Here is a 19,358-nt window from a genome sequence, read left to right as displayed (position 1 = left end):
TGCATGCTGTCCCCTGGCCCTGCTGCTGCTGTCCTGTGCATTTCTGTCATTTTCTTGTCCATCCTGTGGCTGAGATGTAATGCCTCCCTGTGTAGATGAGAGCAATTTCTGTAGCTGTAGGATTGGGGGCACACACACGTCCCGTGACCTGGGCAGAGTGTTTGTGCTCACAGGTCTGACATCCGATAGGAGCTGCCAGCAGCCCTCACCTGCTTCTCTCAGGAACAATTTCTATGGGTTTCAGGGGGTCATTCCTCCCAGGACCTAGTACCCAGACTGCAGGGCCTCTTCTCTCTTGAGAACTCCCTACATAAACCCAAGCACAGGAGCAAAGAACTATTGATCACGCATCTTCTGAAATTTGAGAATCAAAAAGCACATTATCATTGCAATTCATACTAGTGCCCTACATGTCAGCTTGTGGGACAAAGGAAATCTGTGAGAAATACTGTATAGCAGGTCCCTAGCACATTGACTATTTTTCTGGTATAAAAACTTCTCATGATGAAATGGCCTCATCTCTGAGTAAAATCATTGTATAGCCCAAGCTGTTGTCAAAAACTTTTATGCATTGACTGCTTTTTCCACTAGATGATATTTGCACTTCTCCATTCACCCCATTGATCTTCATTTTTGCAGGAAATTTTTTGGGGGTAAAATATAACCTTTTTTTTTTTTTAAGTCAACATCTAAGAATTGTACTCAAGGGAAGATATACAGTATAGACGTAGTGACAACTTAATAGCCTGTAGTATATCAGATGTCTTCTATGCTGCCATCTTCTTGGGGAAAGTATTTCTATACTGTGCATACAGAAAGCTGTGTACACTCCCTCATTTTTTTCTCTTTCAGGAATAAGCATTCTTGGCACTGGCAGAATGTGTGTGGTGTACAGGAGCTGCACAGCTCCTCTGCTGCAGGAAATAGAATAAAACACTAATTCCATTGCTCATACATTCACAACAAGCCTGTAGATTAACTGTCCTTTCACAGAATACTATTTACTCGTTTCATAGAAAATACATTATTTCATTGATTTAGCTTCTATTTGGTGAGCTAAGGAAATCAAATTTCCATATAGAAAAGTGTACACAAAGGATATGACCTTTTAAGTTTAGCAGAGAAAATAACTGAGTGAATGTAATTAATATGCCATATAAATGCCAACAACAACATTAATGCACCATAAAATCAGGACAGTTAAAATGATATAGTCTGGAAATGAAAAAGTTACATTTCTGGTAGCTTCATTAATTTGCTCACATGGTATTTCAGTGAAAGAAACACAATCTCCTTATCTAAACCAGGAGAATAGATATGCAATGAGAAAACGTATTTTTGTTAGGAGCAAGCTGGATCTTGCTTAAGGCTTGGCCAAATTCCTGAGCTGGCTGCCCTTCTTATGCAGGTAATATCATTTTTCCTGTGCTTATACCCTTTAATTTTTCCCTAAAACCTCATGCATGTCTCAGATCAAAAGCATGTCCACACCTGTAGGTCTGTCAGCTGTAGTGTAGTAAAATACTTGCATTGCCATAGTTATACCATTGCAATGTATCTTTTTCTAGACTAAATATTTTTCCTGATGTTGCTTTCTCACTCAGAAAATTTCCCTGTCATGTTCATAGCCCAATATCCTCCTGTGGGTAAGGTCTTCATGGGAGATAAATGCTTCCTAAGGTTCTTATGGGCAGCTTGTACCTAACTTTAACAAAGAGGTCTCCAGGAGAAAAAGCCTAAATACCTAAACTTTCCAGCAAGGGATATATAGTGGGGCAGGGGTCAGCCAGGCAAAATGTGATTCCCACAGTAAGTTCCTGAGGATGTTACTCAAGAGCTGAAACTTCAGTGGAAGTCACTCTGCCACCTCTGTACTGGGGGCTGGCAAATGCTTCCCATCACTGCAAGGGTGTGTTGTGGCTGTCACCATGACTAAGGCATCTGTGCAGCTGTTACAACCTTGGGTTAGTTATTAGAGGTGAAAGAAACAGTAGAGAAAAGAGGCAAAGCTTTAGCTTAAAATAAGAGGGGATCTATTCTTCCCACTGTGTGTGCCCAGCTCCCATTAATATAAAATGTTAATGAGAGTTATGTGTTCACATCAAAGGCAGAGCACAGCCTTTCATCTCACTTAAATCTTATTCAAATAATTAATGGAAGTAGCTGTCTACGAAAAAAAAAGATATTAAGAAACTCCTTTGTACAGCATTGCAAACTTTGCTGCCCCTAGGGAGCAGCTCCTAGAGTTGAGGATGCTAACAAATTGTATTTAAGTGGATCTGTCTCTGCTTTCCACCAGTCTTGACTGTATTGCATCCTAAAAAACTGTGAAACATTATTGGCATTGCAATAGATGATCCAACCAAAATCAAATCAAAAATACCTGACAAGGACTATGTTATGAAAATAATCATAAATCTTATGTTGTGGTAGCTGCGTGTACCAGCATTAAGCATTTTGCTCAGGCCTGTGCCAACATAAAAAAAAATGGGAGAAAAGATGTCATCTGAAGTCCTCATATCTGCTCTGCATCTGTCATTGTCTTGTGTGCAGGGTCCTGCCAAGCACTGCTGCTGCCCCTTGCTTTGGTCACAACCACAGGTCTGGAACAGTTCCCCTGGTGAGGCAGAGAGGAATAAGCCCAGTCCCCAGCTCTCATTAGCTGACATTAGAGTCAGCCTCATCTCTGATGGTTTTAGACTTCCTGCAATGGCTGAAGCTCCCCTCTCTGGAAGTGCAATGGCTTCTTTTGTGGGGTTGCTTCTGGTGGTGCTGCCCAAGGGAATGGAGGTGGGAACATGCAGCCCAGCTGGGCTGATGCTCCATCTCTGGAGGTCTCCACATAGCTTATCCCTGGTACTCCAGCCTTGGGACTCAGGAAGAGCTCTCTTCATGGGCAGCAGGACTCCAGTGTTGCAAGAAGGCGCTTGAAGGCAACTCCTGCCAGAAGGAACTGCCTGCTCCTCACAGCTCTGACAGTACCCACACAGTTTCTGCTTCTCCAGCTCTACTCTGCCTTGCATGATCCCCAGTCCAAGAGAAACTCCTGAGACATAGCACAGATATTGATTTCAGGAAGAAAATTTGCTCAGTGTTTTGGTTGATATCTGGAGTCTTCCCTACCGCAGGTCAATGCTGTGTGTACAAAGCTGGAGCAAACAGGGTTTGCTGGAGATGCAGAGACACAGCCTGCCAGGAAACGCTTCCTTGGATATTAATGGGATAATTAATCTGAAAATGATGCTGGTGTGGATAATGTCTGTAACAGAATGTAGTGTCCAGAGGCAGCAGTTTGGTACTTTGGCATTAACTTATCCATGACATATGGATCCCTGCCATTTGCAAACCATGGCTCCTTTAATCTGTGACTTCCTCAAAAAAGACCTTGAAAGTAGAGGACAGTAATATATTTTAGAACTTTAGAAATCAGGAAGTTTTTTTTATACATAGATGTGCACCATAGAAGTGCCTATAGATAGATATTAAAACATGCAATTTATAGCCTGTCATTTCATGGCCTTTCAAGACTAGAAATAAAGCCATATTCTGCTGGGAAAATGAGATTTGTAGTTTTCCATGGCTTAAAGCTCCTGTTACTAACCCTGATGGGCTGCAAGATATTGGACAAGATATCTGTCACGGGTCTGGAATATATATATAATATATATGGGTGTATATAAATTAGGGGGAAATGATGAAGTTTCTACCAGTAAATGAACAAGTTAGGAGATTGTAAGATAACTTGGTGGTGCCTGAGGGAAATACTCCCAGTGAGAGTAATGTTTTTTCCTCAGTAATGATAACTTAACAAAGGCAATTAATCCACTCTCCCCAGCAAACGAAGTCAATGGCATCGTGACCTCCTAATAGTGCTCCAAGGTAAAATGAGCTCTCTTAACGCTCTTCTGAAATAATTTTGGAGCTGCAGCAATTCCTATGGCAGTGGGGCAAGGGTCCTGCCTGGAGGATCTGGCTCTGAGGTTGGCTCACTGCGGTTTCCCTGGAGCACAGTGTGGGATGTGCTCGCTCCAAGTTCCCATCCTTCCTGTGGGATGGAAGAGCTGGCACGACTGCAAAGCAAAAGATTAATTAACAAAATGAGGGACCAAATAAGCAAGAGGCTCAGTTTCATCTTTATACTTGTTTCTCATTTATTTGTCTCTGAGTGTTTCACAGGGCTCAGTGATGTGTTATATTTGTACTAATCCATGCAGATCTGTCCAAGGTGGGTACATGCCCTTCTCAGTCACAGGGACCTCAGCTTGTCCTGATGGCAGGGGAAGGGGTGCTGGGACATGTCACTTGAATTAGATGCCTAAAATCAGACTTGCTGTCCTCAAACCTCCTCCTGTCCCTGATTTTTATGTGGATGTTTCCAGAATCTTTAGACACACTTCTTCTTATAAAAGATTGGGATTTGAAAGAATGTATGCACAAGATATAGCTGAGCTGCTAAAAATTTAAGTAAATAATTTAAATAACTTACTCAATATATACAAAAATTAAATGCCCAGCAACAGTATCCCTCTTTTAGCATTACATATTTATTGAAACAATTTGGAGGTGTAAATTATAATCAGTCATAGGTATGTGCCTAACCCTGAATTTTAATCTTAGCTGTTCCATCCCTCCAAATTAATTTTAAAAATGTATTTTTTTTTATCATCTAAATCTAGCAAGAAAATTTAATCAGAAATGGTTTAAAATATAACTGCTCTGTCCCAAACCAGGACTGCAAATGAGATTCTGTCTTTACCTAAAGTGTAGTTTCTGGTCAGAGCATTTATTTTGGTGAAATGATAGTTGCACAAGTGCTAATTTCATTGTAACCTTGTAAGCTGCGATAGTTTTTGAAAAAAATATTCTTGCTAATTAAAAAAGGGCTGTGGAGATATTAGTTTGAACTGTAGAAGAACTAGAGAATTACTGTGCTGTGTTTGGGACACAACAAAGATGGGAAATTGCAGAAGAAATCAGAGACATTTTTGATATGTTGAAATGCAGCATCCATTGTAATCTTCTTTCCCTTTTCTTCCCAGAACACACAGTTTTCTACAAACAAAACTTCCTCTTGGGCATATGGCATTTATTATATTTGGCTTCCATATAGCATTGAATTTTTTGAATTTAGGGAAATTTCAGTGGAATCCATTAAACCAGACAGCTTTAGGAGAATCTGCATGACTTCCCTGGGAAGGCAGACTGAAGAGGTTAAGGTCCTCTGGCTAGAAAAGAGAAAAAAAAGAAACAGATCTCTAAAAATCACAGGACAACATGGAGAGGGTGGGTAGGAGATGTTTATTCACTGTTCCTCCAAAGAAAGGGCAGGACGGGACCAGTGGTAAAATTCTGAAGTAAAGGTAAAATTGATACAAATGATAGAATGATGTGATGCATTATTGAGCTGTGAAGGGTGGGAACAGTTTTGGAGATGTGCTGGATCTCCTGGCTTTGCAAGTGGCAGTGGTGGATGGATGTGACTCCCATGTCGGTGAGGGCTCACATTCGTCACCCTGAGGAGCTGAGCAGCTTTGGCAGAGTGCTGGGGATGGCCACGCTGGGGTCTCACTCTCCTTCAGCTTTGGCAAGAGAGAAAACAAGCCCCCCAAATTACAGACTGATTCCCAAAATGCTGTCTGCTCGTTTAGGGTTGTTCTGTAGCAGAGACTTTGTGACTGGGCTTGTCAGGGAGTCCCTGACCCTCGGATACCAAGTGCTGTGAGGGAAGCAAACATTAAATCTAGGGACAAAAGCCACAAAAACTGCTTTTTGTTAATAACCTCCATTAAGCCTGGGAGAAGAAACAAAGCAGCCTCCCAGGGGAACTTTTCAGTCAGACATTTGTCAACACTGGCAAGGACAGTTCTCTTTTCAAGAATGTGCTTGCAGTTGAGTTTTTCCCAGGTCCAGATTTCCCCTCCTAGGCTGGCACGGCCAGTGCCTCATGAGGGACCTGCTCATGTACGACAGAGGTGCCACGTGTTTGTCCTCTGAGGAGATCAAGGTGCCCTGATCTGAAAGAGACATGCAAGGGAGGGGTTTTAATTGAAACATTAAATTAAGAACTTTGCAAATTACAGGCACATTTTCAATTGCTGACCTCTTAGGTTAGGGTACTTGCTCTGAGACTGCCTCATTAACTGCAATAACTCAGCCTCTAGGATCTCTGTGCTGTTTGATGAGGCAGATATCCTATCTTTTCTGTAATTTGAGGGAAGATATGTACTTTTTTTTTTTTCCTGAGGGCCGAGGTCCTCTAGTGTTAGACTGCATCTGAATTTCACTGTAATGGGGGAGCTCAGTAAAGTCACAGGACTCTGCTCACTGGATGATTGGTATCTCATGGCTTCAGAATGTTTATTCATGAAGCTGGACATTATGAAAAAAGGTGGACGCTGGCAAGGGGATGTATTAGTTGTTTTGAAACTTCCTAGCAAAACCTTCAAATCCAGAAGTTTGTAGATGATGAAGGCTGGCAGTTTTCTCTCATTTGGATGCTAGTGGTTGCTCTTCCTCTTTCATAATTTGCATGGAAATCCTGACAGCTTTGTGTTAACAGTTACTGTTACTTTTTTTTCTCTGAAGCAGAACTTCTTCCGTCAAAGAGAATTTAGTTTAGAAAACTTCATCCTCACACACTATGAGTGCAGCTCATTTCCTCACTTCCAGATGTATTTCTGTGTGTACACATACATATTCTTCAACAGCGGAACATGGTTGGTTATTGAGGGGCGTGGGGGGTGTTTCTATAATTTTCACATCTTGGGAAGAAAGTCAGGCACTAAAGAGATGATATATATCTTTAAACTGGCAGAGCAGTATCTAGAAGCTTTCCATAGTTATGTCTTTTCAAAACTTGTGGGGAAAAAAGTACTGAAAGCAGAGGATGAAAAATTAATCTCTGAAAGTGCAACAGTACCAGTAGTGGGTGAAGCAGGGCTGGGAGACAAAAGCTCTTACAGTTCACCAAGAAGGACTTTCTTTGTACTGAAGAACACAATTCACAAGTCCACAGAAATGCCTTAGATGTACAAAGTTAAAAAAAAAACAAAACCCCACATGTATTTCTGGATGTTGTGAGAGAAGCTGCTTCCAAGGGGGGAAGACTTGCAGGACTGACTGCAAAGAGGAAAACAGAAAATGGACTTGAGGCTCCCAGAGTCACAATCGCACTTGGAGGGGGAGCAGAAAGGACCTGGTCCAGCTGAGCCAACATGAAAATGCAAAATGAATCCAGGACTAGACTGTGTCTGATGGGATGCAGGATCAGGCTCCAGTGCCTCACCTACCTGAGCCATTAACATTAGAGGCACTCAACATCCCCACTGTCACAGCTTAGGGGATTAATTCCCAGCAGCCACTGACCTTTCCGAGGCTGGCAGGGCCCGTTGTGCCCATCCACAACACTGTTGTGTGCTCCATCATCCCCAGGTGACCACAGACCTCAGTGGTCCCTTTGGATGCCATGTCACCCTCCTGCAGCATGTGGCTGGAGCTCCCAAGATGTGACATTGCAGTGACACAGTCAGTGCCCCTGTACTCATATTTATTAGCCCCATGCTCAACTTTCTAACCATAAGAAGAGCAGGCCTGCTCTCAACTTTCCTGATTGAACCATGCCTTGGTTCTTTCAAAGCATAACATTTGTATATTTGGATTTAACTTAATGCCTTCTCCACCCTCAAATAAGACTCAAAGCTGAATAGGCACCCGTTAGAAATATGGGATATGTAAATTAAAGAAGGTCCATTGCAAGCAGCCAAGGCATCTCTTGTTGGTCAGAAAGCAAAGAAGGAGCGTGGGACTGTTGGGTTAACTGTGTTTGTGAAGGCAAAGGAAGTGACTTTCAAAACACTTTTCCAGTTTTTAGCTCACTGCCTTTTTTCCATCATCATTATTTCCCCAGTGTTGTTGAACCTGGGGTCCTTCTGTTGCAGCTGTATTGTTTTGCCCCAGACTATTTCCTCACAGCCAGTTCCATGGCAGTAAATCTTTATTCACTCAGAATGTGTTTCACAGTGAAAGTCCCAAGCATGTCCAAAAACTGTTACTAGTAAAATTCTCAATTTGTTCAAATATTTCTTTTTGTTGTTTCCTTTTTTTTGCCTGTAAGAGAAAATAACAACAAAATATCAAGTATGCATGGTGAATGGGGTACCTAAACTCCCCCTAAAAACCAACCCCAAATTTTCACCTGGTCCTAAGAGCTGAAAAGGCAAATAATAAATTTGTATGTTCTAATCAACATATTATTCCTTTGCAGATATTCTAAAGACTAATTAAGATCTGATGTTAGCTGAGCAACTTAATAAATTATTAACATTTTTGTTTAGATGCATAATTTATATATAAATGGGAAAAGGAATTTTATAATGCAGTTTCAATTTTAAGTGCAGTCTGTGTGTATATGCTTTCTTGCTATCCATTTTAAAATGGAGCTTTGATAACCATGATTAATCCGTGTCCCTGGATTAAAGCTTTTCTCCAATCTCATGTTTTTGAAAACAGTTAATAAATGGTACAAATCTCAAGAGAGACAGAGAATCACACAAGGTGCAATACAACCTCACCATCCCAGAAAGACAGATTAGGATTTATAAACTCAACAACTGCCAGGATAAGAGTGAAGGGAATGAATATTAAATGTATGAAGGCAATGCCAAAATAGAACTGAACGTGTAAAGTCTGCAACATATAAATCAAGTTTTTCTCTTGGTGGATAAATTCTGTTGCAAGAACACCCAAATGCTGGATGTTCCAACAATCTTTGCTGCAATATTGTTTGTAAATAGGTGATGGGCAGCATGATGGAGATGGTGTCAGAGCTAGCTGTGACTCCAGGAGTAGGAGAGGATGGCTCCAAGAGAAAAAATAAATCACAGTTTGAATGAAAAGCACAATGAAAGTACTGATAGCAGAAGCAGTGCTTGGAGGTCATGTCGATTTGCAGATGAATTCCTGAAATTTTTACGGAGTTTCAGGATCCTCAGCAGCTGAGCACTGCTGAAAATATGTATTGGCAATTCTTTGCCATGTGGCAGACCCGTGTGGAGAGCTGAAGTGTCTGATAGAATGAGGTATCATCCCCTGCATGCAGAACTGTGGCTGGAGTGTCTCAGGGGAGGAACCAGCATTATGTTAAGTGAAGATGAGTTTAAGGCTAAATTTGGGAGGTGTATGGGATCATGTAAGGGCGGAATTGGGGTTACTTGGAGCTGCAGCGGACTGCAATGATTCATCAGGGCTAGAGCAGAGGGGCACTGGCCCAGGGCTTTTGGCTCAAAAAGGCAGAGTTTAGCCAGCAGCTGAATTCAGATCTATGCCTGTTATGCTGAGGTTTGCAGAAACTATGGCAAGTTCCTGTGCAGGTTTAGGAGAATGAAATAAAAGAGATTATAGGAACATTCGTTCTGGAAAGAGGCAAGTTCTGAGAGGGAAAGGAATGGTGAAACTGAGTCTGGTATGAAAGGCAGTGGAGCTGCCTGTATGCAGACCTGCAGGAGGATGACTGCTAAATGTTGTAGATTTTTAAAGATAAACCAGAAGAAAATGCAGTGAGAAACTCAGTTTTAAGAAGTGCTGCAGCTGACTTACCAGCTGATACACTGCTCCCCATGCAATATCTACAGGAGCATCAGAGTGCAGGAAGAGAACAGAAAAATCTCATGATGGAAGGAAACAAGGAGCTTTAAATGCTGTGTGTAAACATTTGTATGAACCCCAGACATCTGGTGAGCCTGGAGAAGGCTCTGAGGAGATCTAGCAGTCTTTCAGTACCTAAAGGGGCTACAAGAGAGCTAAAGATGGACTTGTTACAAAGGGCTAGAAGTGATAGGACAAGGGGGAATGGCCTTAAACTGCAAAAGGAATTAGATAGATAATAAAAAGAAGTTATTTACTGTGAGGGCAGTGAGACACTGGAACCGGTTGCCCAGAGAAGCTGTGGATGCCCCATCCCTGGAAGTGTTCAAGGCCAGGTTGGATGGGGCTCTGAGCAACCTGATGTGGAAGGTGTCTGTGCCCATGGCAGGAGGTGGACTGAATGATCTCTAAGGTCAACAGTGAGATGAAATAAAAATTATAAAAAATAAATATGGAGTGAGAAGTGAGGTGGATTTTCATTAGACAATGCCAATTCTGCCTCAGAGATGAGAGAGTGCTTAAATATTTCCTAGTGCTCAATGTTCTGGGCAGTATCAGTGTGCCCCAGCAGTGTGGCCGGGGGTGTGGTCAGCAGGGCCATGGGGCTCCCAGCAGGAACACTTCTGGGAATGCTGCGGTTGAGCTGTACAGGGACAGTGCTGGGGCTTTCCATGCCTGCAGAAGTGTGCAAATGCACTTTACCTGCACCTGCAGCAAGTTCTGAAAGCTTACAGTAAAGTTTGGAGTGATTTCCTCTGTAAATCAGATCATACCCACAGCACTGTATCCTTAAGGAAACGCTCTTGTTTCTGTGATGAAGAGGCAAGAGATATTATTCTCTTATTCTATTCCCTATTATTCTGATGCAGGCTTTCTATTAGAAGAGCAGCTAAAGACGGTAATTTTTTAATCCCCTTCCAAAAAAAATTTCAGAGAAAGCAAACCTTTTGTTTTTTTGTTTTCTGCTGTGGTATTGTTGTATCAAAGAGATATCTTGAGCAACACAGATTTGAATATATCTGCCCCAATACTGCTGCAAAGCTTGGGGATTCAGAAACTGACAGATTCTGAAAATTACATAGAAAATACAGGATTTTGGGCATTGCTTGTTAATTGGTCTTTGCAAGGACTGAGTGTTCTGTCTTGTAGGCTGAAAATCAGCAAAGCCACACTACCACACATAGCGATTTAAAATGTTTAATTATTTTTTAACTTTGTCAATAAGGACCTCCAAACCATGCTGAGGATCAATTCTGATTTCAAACTAAAACATACTTGCAATAAAAAGATTTTATTCTAATATGAATATCATATTTTATTTAAAATAGTAATTTTAAATGGACTGTTGAATAAATATCTTTAAGAAGGGAAGTTGTTAGTTTTCCCATTGATAAACTGCATATTAAATGTTCCTTCTCTAATATTTTTCTGATATTCTTGAATAATCTGTTCCAACAAATCTAATATAGGCACTTGACTCATTCTTATTCTTATTTTTAGGCATTTAAGTAAGGGACTGAATCTCCATAAATGCCTATTACCCAGAATTTTTGTTGCCTGAAAAAACTGACAAGTGCCTAAGCAGGTTTCCAGTAGAAAAATTGCAAAATATATGCAGAGCACTTATATAGGGGACTTTCTGGAGTTCAAAAGTGACGTCCTATGGTCCAACTTGTTATCGGGAAATTAAAATCCAGAGGGCATTTCCCCATCCTCTGTTAGTCAAAAAAGAAAATGTAACCCCATATTTCTTTTCTTTCCCTTTAAGCAGGGCTGTGTATAACCCTGTGTAATGGAATTCCAGTGTTAAGTGCTCACGGATGAAAATCCTCTGTTTGACCTCCTGCAACGTACTCAGGAAAGCAAAATGGAATAGCCTAAAAACATGGAAATAAAAATGGGCAGGGTAACACTTGAGATTAAATTGGTGGTTGTAAAATAAAATTCTTTTTCCTATGCCATTTCTGATATCCCTCCAATCTGAAAGATACAGGGGAATTTTTTTTTTTTTTTTTTTTTTTTTTTTTTTGATAAGCACTCTAGGAAGCGTAATCACCTTTATCTGGTCTTTTGGGTATTTCCGTCATTGTCTTCACTTTGGAGTTGACGTGGATACTGACTCCATTAGCTGTTAATTGGGAGGAGAAGGGAGGGGTCTTATTTCAAGTTTTCCCGGGGTGCATTTTCAACCAATGTCGGACAAGCTTCCGTCTTGCACTAACTCAGGGTTTTCTCTTAATTATTTTGCATCAATTTTATCAGAAAGTAGCTAGTCTTTCATTACACTTATTTAGTAGTAACAATAAAAGATGAGATGAATTAGCTGCATTACTCTGTGAAATAAGAAAACACATTTCCTTCCTCAGAAAGACTACACCCAAGCACCCTGCGCATGCTGTGGTTTAAATAAGCAGGCTGCCCCTGTCAGTCCACCTCACTGAATCAGAAAATGGATTTCAAGCAAATAAAATGTCACTCTAGTTTCTAGCAAGTCTTGAGAGCTACAATTTTATTTAGCTGTAAATTTACTGAAGAAAGATCCCTTTAATATTTTATTACTCTAGTGGATTAAACCTTGTATAAATCAACAAATTAGCAGTCACACTATATTTGTGTTCAGAAGAGGGCTGGGGAAGGTGAAGGCAAGATTACTCCTTCCTGGCAGGCTGACCAAACTCTAAAGCTAAATTGAATGACTTCGGCATGCTTAGAGAAATGCAGAAGTGAGGTGAGGATGATAAATAATACACACTGGCTGCAGCTAAAGCTGGTGCAAAGTAGGAAGATTTTAATTCTTCTTTGAAGTTTTCTTTTACTCCCCCTTTGGTGTGGATCAAAGGCATCTCAGTTTTTGGGGGTGCTTTGGGAACTCAAGATCCATGACATGGTGACTTCTAGGCAACTTTTTCTGCCCTGATATATGTACACCTCTAGTTAAATTTTCAACAGTGTTGCTTGTAACAGCAGGCCAAAAAAGGAGAATTCAGTCTCTTTAATATTCAGAGGCATTACGCCTTCTCATAATTCCTCAACTTCTTTTTTTTTTTTTTTTGTTTACATAAATAATTTAAATCAGGAAAGAAATGCAGATAGATGAAAACAGGTGCTCCAAGTGTGGAGTGGGCTTTGGGGACTGATTTGAAACAGAAACAAATGGTCCTTGGCATCTTGTGAGAATGTTGAATGGTTTTATTGTTCTTTCCACCAGTTTGGTTTCCCTCCTTGTAAGCAGCAAAGTGCTGCAATGGCAGAGGGGATGGCTCTGTGTCCAGACAGAGAGGAGCAAATGTCCTCCAGTGAGATGCTGCTGTCATACACAGTTTGTTACAAACATGGTGTGAACCTGCACGTCTGAGCCTGTTGCCAACTTGGTTTTTTGAGATCCAAAATCAGAATGCCACATTTGGGAGAGAGAACCTGAGAAAGAGGTGTGCCTACAACACATGAAAACATTTGAAATACTTTAAAAAATTCAAGCCTTAAGGCAACTGGTTTTCTGAAAACAGAGTATCCTACAGTTGGTAGTTCGGAAAATTAATGCAAAAACACCATCTGCTAAACGTCAGATGTATGAATACTATTTGGTCTATAGAGAGTACAGACTGTACAGGAAACTATTGATCCCCCATCTGCTTCAAAACGATCTTTTAAGAATTTCTCTCACTGAATCAAGTACTACATTAGTGACATAACATTATACAGAGCACAGCTTCCCAGTTGCTCTTAGAGGTGCAGCAAGTAGAAATGTTCTGTCATCCTTCAGCCACCAGAGCTCAGAAACACCCTCTTGGCTTTCTGCATGTTTATTTTCTGTGCAGCCAAGAAAATATGGTGTAAATCTCAAGTAGATGCCCTTGTCTGCTAACATCATGGGTTTGGAAGTGTATGTTGTCAGATATTCCTGGGGGGAGACCACACCTTACAGACAATGAGCTTCCTTCGTGTCCTCTGCCTCCTAATTAATAATTAGATAATATCCAGATGGTGAACCAGTAGGAAGTCTAGTTTTTGTTACTGTACGTCATAAAGTTCTTGTCCCTGAGTGCATTGGGGCTGAGATTTCCATTCTAAACCTTCATCCCTACGACAAATATTCCAACTTTAACTTGTGCCAATGGAATTGAAAACCAACTGAGTGAGGTATCTCCCTGAGCACAATGTGCCCTTTTCAAAATCCAGCACTTATTTATATATAAATCCCTTCGTATTTCTAGACACTTTTGCTGACCCTTTCATGGGTAACCATCAAATATCTAGACTCATGTTCTGAAAAGGAGAAAATATGTCATTTGTACTTTGTTGTAACAGACTGCAAATGATTAAGAACAGTTAGTGTAAAATAAGCAAAAAATAAATTACAGAAGTATTCCCCCACCGAGAATGCTCTGTATGTGTCTGTGTGGATTCACAAGATAAGCAGATACTTAACTTGTTTAAATTAAGGGAATACTATTTTATTGTTCTAAAATACATGGGTTTAAAAATGTTAGGTATTTATTTCTGTTGTTTTACTTCCACTGGAATAAGATCTGTGCAGAAATAAAAGTATCAGATTTTCACCATAACTTAAGGTTAATTCTGATTTTGACTTTCTAAGGAGTTGGATTTGAATGTTGGCTTGGCATACTCTTCAATGCCAGCATAAACCCACAACTCTGGCTTTCCAGCCTTTTGGGCCAGCATCCATTTGTCAGTCCCTATAATTTCTTAGGGATAGCATGCAGACTCGTCATGGAGCACTAAATTTAAAATACCCAAAGGGTGTTTTGCCTCTGTGGGCCAGATCAGGTTTCCAGCAAGGGCTGCACAGGCTGTCAGTAACCTGTGAACCTTAACTCAGGAAATGGTGACACAGAATATCAGTCATTCCTGGTAAGATTCACAGCCCCTTTTGCAGATCAAATTGGCTACACTCCATACAGAGTTCCATTTATAAATTAGAGGTTAATATATTAGTGTTAGCAGTGATATATCTGTTCATCAGGGAGCCAGTTGTTATACAGCCCCACAGCTTCAAAAAATAGTTATCACCATCATCTCTAAGGCTTTCTTTTGTTGTATTTAGGACCATGTCTAATGCATTATATTCATGTCTCTAGTATACATATAATAATTGTTAATCATTTCTAGGCTTTTGTGAGTAACTTCTAAAAGCAGCCTGATGCAGGAAATTCAGGGTGGGAGAAGAGTTTGGGAGAGTATCAACATATGCTCAACCTGTTCTTTTATGCTTTCCTTGGGACCTGATACTACTCACTCGTGGAGACAGGTCCTGGGCTGGAGGGATTTGTGGTTCAGACCATTCCCTTGTGGATTTGCCCAAATCCAGCATAGCCAGTGAAAGATTAGTTTTCTTAGAGCACAGAGATATAAACGAAGTAATTTCATTTAAATTCTTTGGTTCTGGTACCCTCCAACTGCCTGAAAACATCAAAAGACTGTTATCCCAGCCGTTGGCTATCCAGTGTCTGTTTTAATTAATCCCAAAAGGGAGCTGGTACATATTTTTATAAGAATAATTCAATAAATTACATGTTTCAAAATTTTTCACATTGTATTCTCTGCCCCCAAATTCAATGTGTGTGGATCCTGGATGCCACACTGGCACACTTCTCCCCACAGCCATTCTAGGATGGAGCCAGGTTTTCTAAAAGCAGATCACATCTTCACTGTGTCTGCACAGCTTTGCATCTAACCAAAGTCCCCTGAGATCCCCGCACCTAATTCCAGAAACCCCAGCTCCTGCAGTCAGGGGTGCAGGTGCCTGTGCCCATGGAGACCCTGGCACCCTCCAGCACTCACTGCCCCAACGAAGGCAGCACAGGTGCTCATTCCAGCCATTCCCTGTGTTGCCAAATGTCAGCTGGATGAACCCAGACCTGTTTGGCCTTGAGATGGTGGAAAATTGAGATCTACGGCTTCAGTTACAGCAAAGGGAGTGGAAAGAGTGCTGGATGAACTAAATTTACCTCGCAGATACCTTTGTCTCTCCTGCTGCATACCTGAGGCATTTGTGTCTCCCTAATGAAGCACTAATCAGGACTCTGAGCCATCCATTTGGACGGTGTGAGTAGGGGATAAAAGCCCTGAAGTGCTGCACCTCACGGAAGTGTTAAAAGTGAGTCAGGTGATGCTTCCACTTAAACAGAAACTGTGAGAAATTAAATGTGTTGTGAAATGCATATAAGCCTAGGGACTGGGGTGCTCAAAGACAATTAGCAACTAAACATTTCATTAATGAATAATGATTAATTATAATTACTAATTAAAATTCAGGATTATGGTGTTGGTTTTGAGAATTAACAGGAGTAATGACATTACCATTTTTAATGAAATTCCAATAAAGAAAATTATAATACAAGTTAAAAAATTAGGTACAGGCAACAGCAAGATTAGGAGTTATTGTTAAACCCAGAGGCATAGAATTTTCCCAGCTGGTGAACTTAAGTTAAGTAAATTTAATGCACTGTAATTTAATTAATAATCACAGTTTTTCTTCACAATGGGAATTGATACTAGGTTTATATTTTACAAGAACAAAAATCAGAATTTGAATACCTGCTCTGTGATGGGTGATGACATTCTGCTACGGGCTACAAATAAAATAATATTTTGCAGACTTCTGTATAACAGTTGGATTTAGATATATTAGAGTATGATTTAAATATTGTTTAATTGATGATTATTGGATTAGAAATTAAGTAGTCCCAATAGGTTTTGTAATACAAATATAATGCAGCCTTTGTGAAGAGCATACTCAATACAATTTTGTGTATATATTTAATATATCTTTGAATAATTCAGAGAAGCATATTAGTAAATGTCAAATTCCCACAAGATGGAATTTGACCTACATTAATAAAGCTATTTAGGATTCATTAATTGTAGACAGATTTCTTAAACTATTTGCTGTTACTCACCTTTTCATGCATAATGCAATATGTTGGCTTAAATACAATTCCTAATTTACATAGTGTTGCATCTGCTGTCCTTCTTGCTATTGACTGTTCGACTTCTCCTAACCTGCCTGACCTAGAGGTCCTCTTAGTAATTTGCCATCTTGTGAAGTTCTCAAATATCGAGGTGAATTAGAAGTTGTGTCACAGTTGGTTGAAGCCAAGCAATGGATGAAATTTCAATTTTCCTGAATTTTCTGGGGGAATAAGGAAGGATTTAACAAAAAAATTCTGGTGAGAGACCTGACTCATCTTTCCCTTGATGGTGAGGAAGATAGATCTCACAAAAGGAGATTTCATTCTGTTGGATTTGCATGTTAGGAATATAAACCAATCTAAAGAGTTTTGCCAACACTCAGTAAATAAGATTGTAATTCTTCAAGCTGAGATATGGAACCCACATATATGCTAAATGTATGTAGGTTCAAAGAAAATTTGCCTTGAGAGATAAAAAGCTTTTAATTGTTATTTATATTTATAATGAGGTCTTTGTGCTCCAAAGAGATATTACATCCAAGACCATGAGCAAATTGGCACAGAACGTGCCTGAGTATGTACAAGTAGATATAGAAATGGCTCTGTAGGGAATGTGTGAATCCAGTCCAGTGAAAAGGTTGATGTGGTGGCAGCTCAGGAATATTAAAATCTGTTCATTAAATTAGTCATTGGCTTTCTGGGCAGTTTGGGGCAGACTCGGCCAGCAGAGAAACTCAGAGATGGGCCATTCTCTAAATGAAGTTGGATATGAAGCTGCTGTGGGACAGGCTGTGTTGAGAGTTGCTACCCTAAATTAATGGTGATGTGAAAGCCCCAGGTATACTCTGGAAGACAGGCTTTTGAGGAATGATGCTTCCTTCTTGTGTTTGGAAAGTAATCAAATCTTCCTGAGAGCAACGGGCTTTCAATCACAGCCATGTGTGTTTGTACTGGAGCATTATAGAGAGATACTGACAAACCTCAATTTCATCATTACTGCTTTTTGCTTTTTCAGTCTTTTCTTCTTTTTGTGTTTCTATTGAGAATAAAATTCAAATCAACAAACTAATTGTTGTTGTGGTTTCAGCAGGCAATTAATTTGAGGAAAGCTTAGCACAATGCCAGCTTTTCCCCCGATGGTGTTGCTGGCACTGGCCTGTTTTGCTGTTTTGAAGAGACCCAGAAACTGAGTGTATCTGTTACCGTAATAAAATAACCCCATACTGTTAAGATACATAAAATAGTATGGATAGGCAGCAAAGGAAGCCCAGTTTTGCAAACTAGGCTTCTAGGTTTTGTAATTAGTCTGCAGCAAAGATGAAGTTTGACGGTCTTGCTCTTATATTGCTCTCTGGGGTACAAGTGCATGTGTAGCTTTCCGAGAAGAGCTGAAAATCAACCAGTACCTGGAATACTAATCTGTTATCTGTACCCTTCTGAATCAGAAAAATGTGCCTTCTGCCAGACTGGGAAATGCATTGGGTTTGTGCCTCTGCTTTGCTTAGAGGCTGTGTACAGTGATTATCATGGAGAACCCAATACCTGGGGAGTTTCTCCTTACATTAGCATGTTTCCATGAAAAAATTGCACACAGGCATAAAGTACTACCAACATTTGTGACATTAAATATCAGCTCATTTGTATTCTTCTTCTGTCCCAAGAGTCCTGGTCAGGCTGCAGACACTGGGGGTAAACTTCCAGGCAGAAGGAGATCTTTGCCTAAGAAAAAATAGCAAATAACAGTGACATCCCATTTTCCTCAGTAAGCTGAAACAATCCATCAAAAATTGCAGTTGGGTGGTGTGTGCACACATTTGGCAGAGTAAATAAATACAAAAGGATCTTATTAGTTCTTAGAATGTAAAACTTACAGTATGTGATAATTGCAAAAACTTCTAATTGGATATAATTATAATCTTCAAAGCATGTTGAACAGGGTAGTGTTTGATCATGTTGTTGACCTTTTCACTCTACTTTCAGGAGAAACCCTTAGAAACGAGGTGTTGTAAAATTCATCAGAGAGCAATTAATTTGTGCAATTAGAGGGATATAATCTGAATTGATGCCTATGTACATATCAGAACATAAATGGACTTTAATGTGGCTGCACAGGCTCCAACTGGTAATGAGAATTCATTATATGACAACTAAGAGAATACATGAATAGGACCTTGCTCATGCGAGACAGGCTCGGTGGTAGTCCAGCCGTAAGTGGAGAACCAGTACAAATTGTCATTGACTATTTGAAACTTTTTATCTGATATGAAAAGGCAAAGCAATCTATTTTTTTAATCCCAGGTTCTTGTCAAGAGAAATAAACCTTTAATATTTGTTTAAAAATAGGAATTTTCTGTCTCATTTTACATTTTCCAAAGAGTAAGATGTCCTATTTTTCCTTGGCCTGTGTGAATTGAGTCTGCTACAGTTGGCACTTTAAAACAGGGTAAGAAAGAACTACCTAAGCCTACTGCTGCTGGTCCTGTGTCTTTGTCTCATTATATCATTAATAGAAAGCAAAGAGCACACCAAAACTAGAACACTGCATCATTCATGTGACTCTGTTCCCTTTAGAGACTCAGATCCAATCTGCAGGCACCATCTCTCATTGCACTGTTGCTCTTAGGTATAAATTTTGCTTTTCAATTAAAGGACAGGAAGGATATGAGATAAAAATTGCATAAAGCTATAAATAACAAGTAGAGGCCTTCATGAATCTGTTTTTCTTTTGCATCTCTCTGGGAAAATGTTTTCTATTACTGGTAACTGGATCAAAGACACAGATTG

At 40.1% G+C, this 19,358-nt stretch overlaps 1 protein-coding gene across 7 annotated transcripts in view; it reads left to right on the top strand.

The window, feature by feature from the left end:
* Nucleotides 1–19,358, top strand: part of FHIT (fragile histidine triad diadenosine triphosphatase) — a 553,468-nt gene that overhangs the window by 494,059 nt on the left and 40,051 nt on the right. The gene's annotated exons all lie outside the window — the stretch shown is intronic.

This window comes from Aphelocoma coerulescens, chromosome 12 (genome assembly GCF_041296385.1).
Source record: "Aphelocoma coerulescens isolate FSJ_1873_10779 chromosome 12, UR_Acoe_1.0, whole genome shotgun sequence".
Taxonomy (NCBI): Eukaryota; Metazoa; Chordata; class Aves; order Passeriformes; family Corvidae; genus Aphelocoma; species Aphelocoma coerulescens.
Note: the sequence above shows the minus strand (reverse complement) of the source record. Positions and strands in the feature narration are given on the sequence as shown.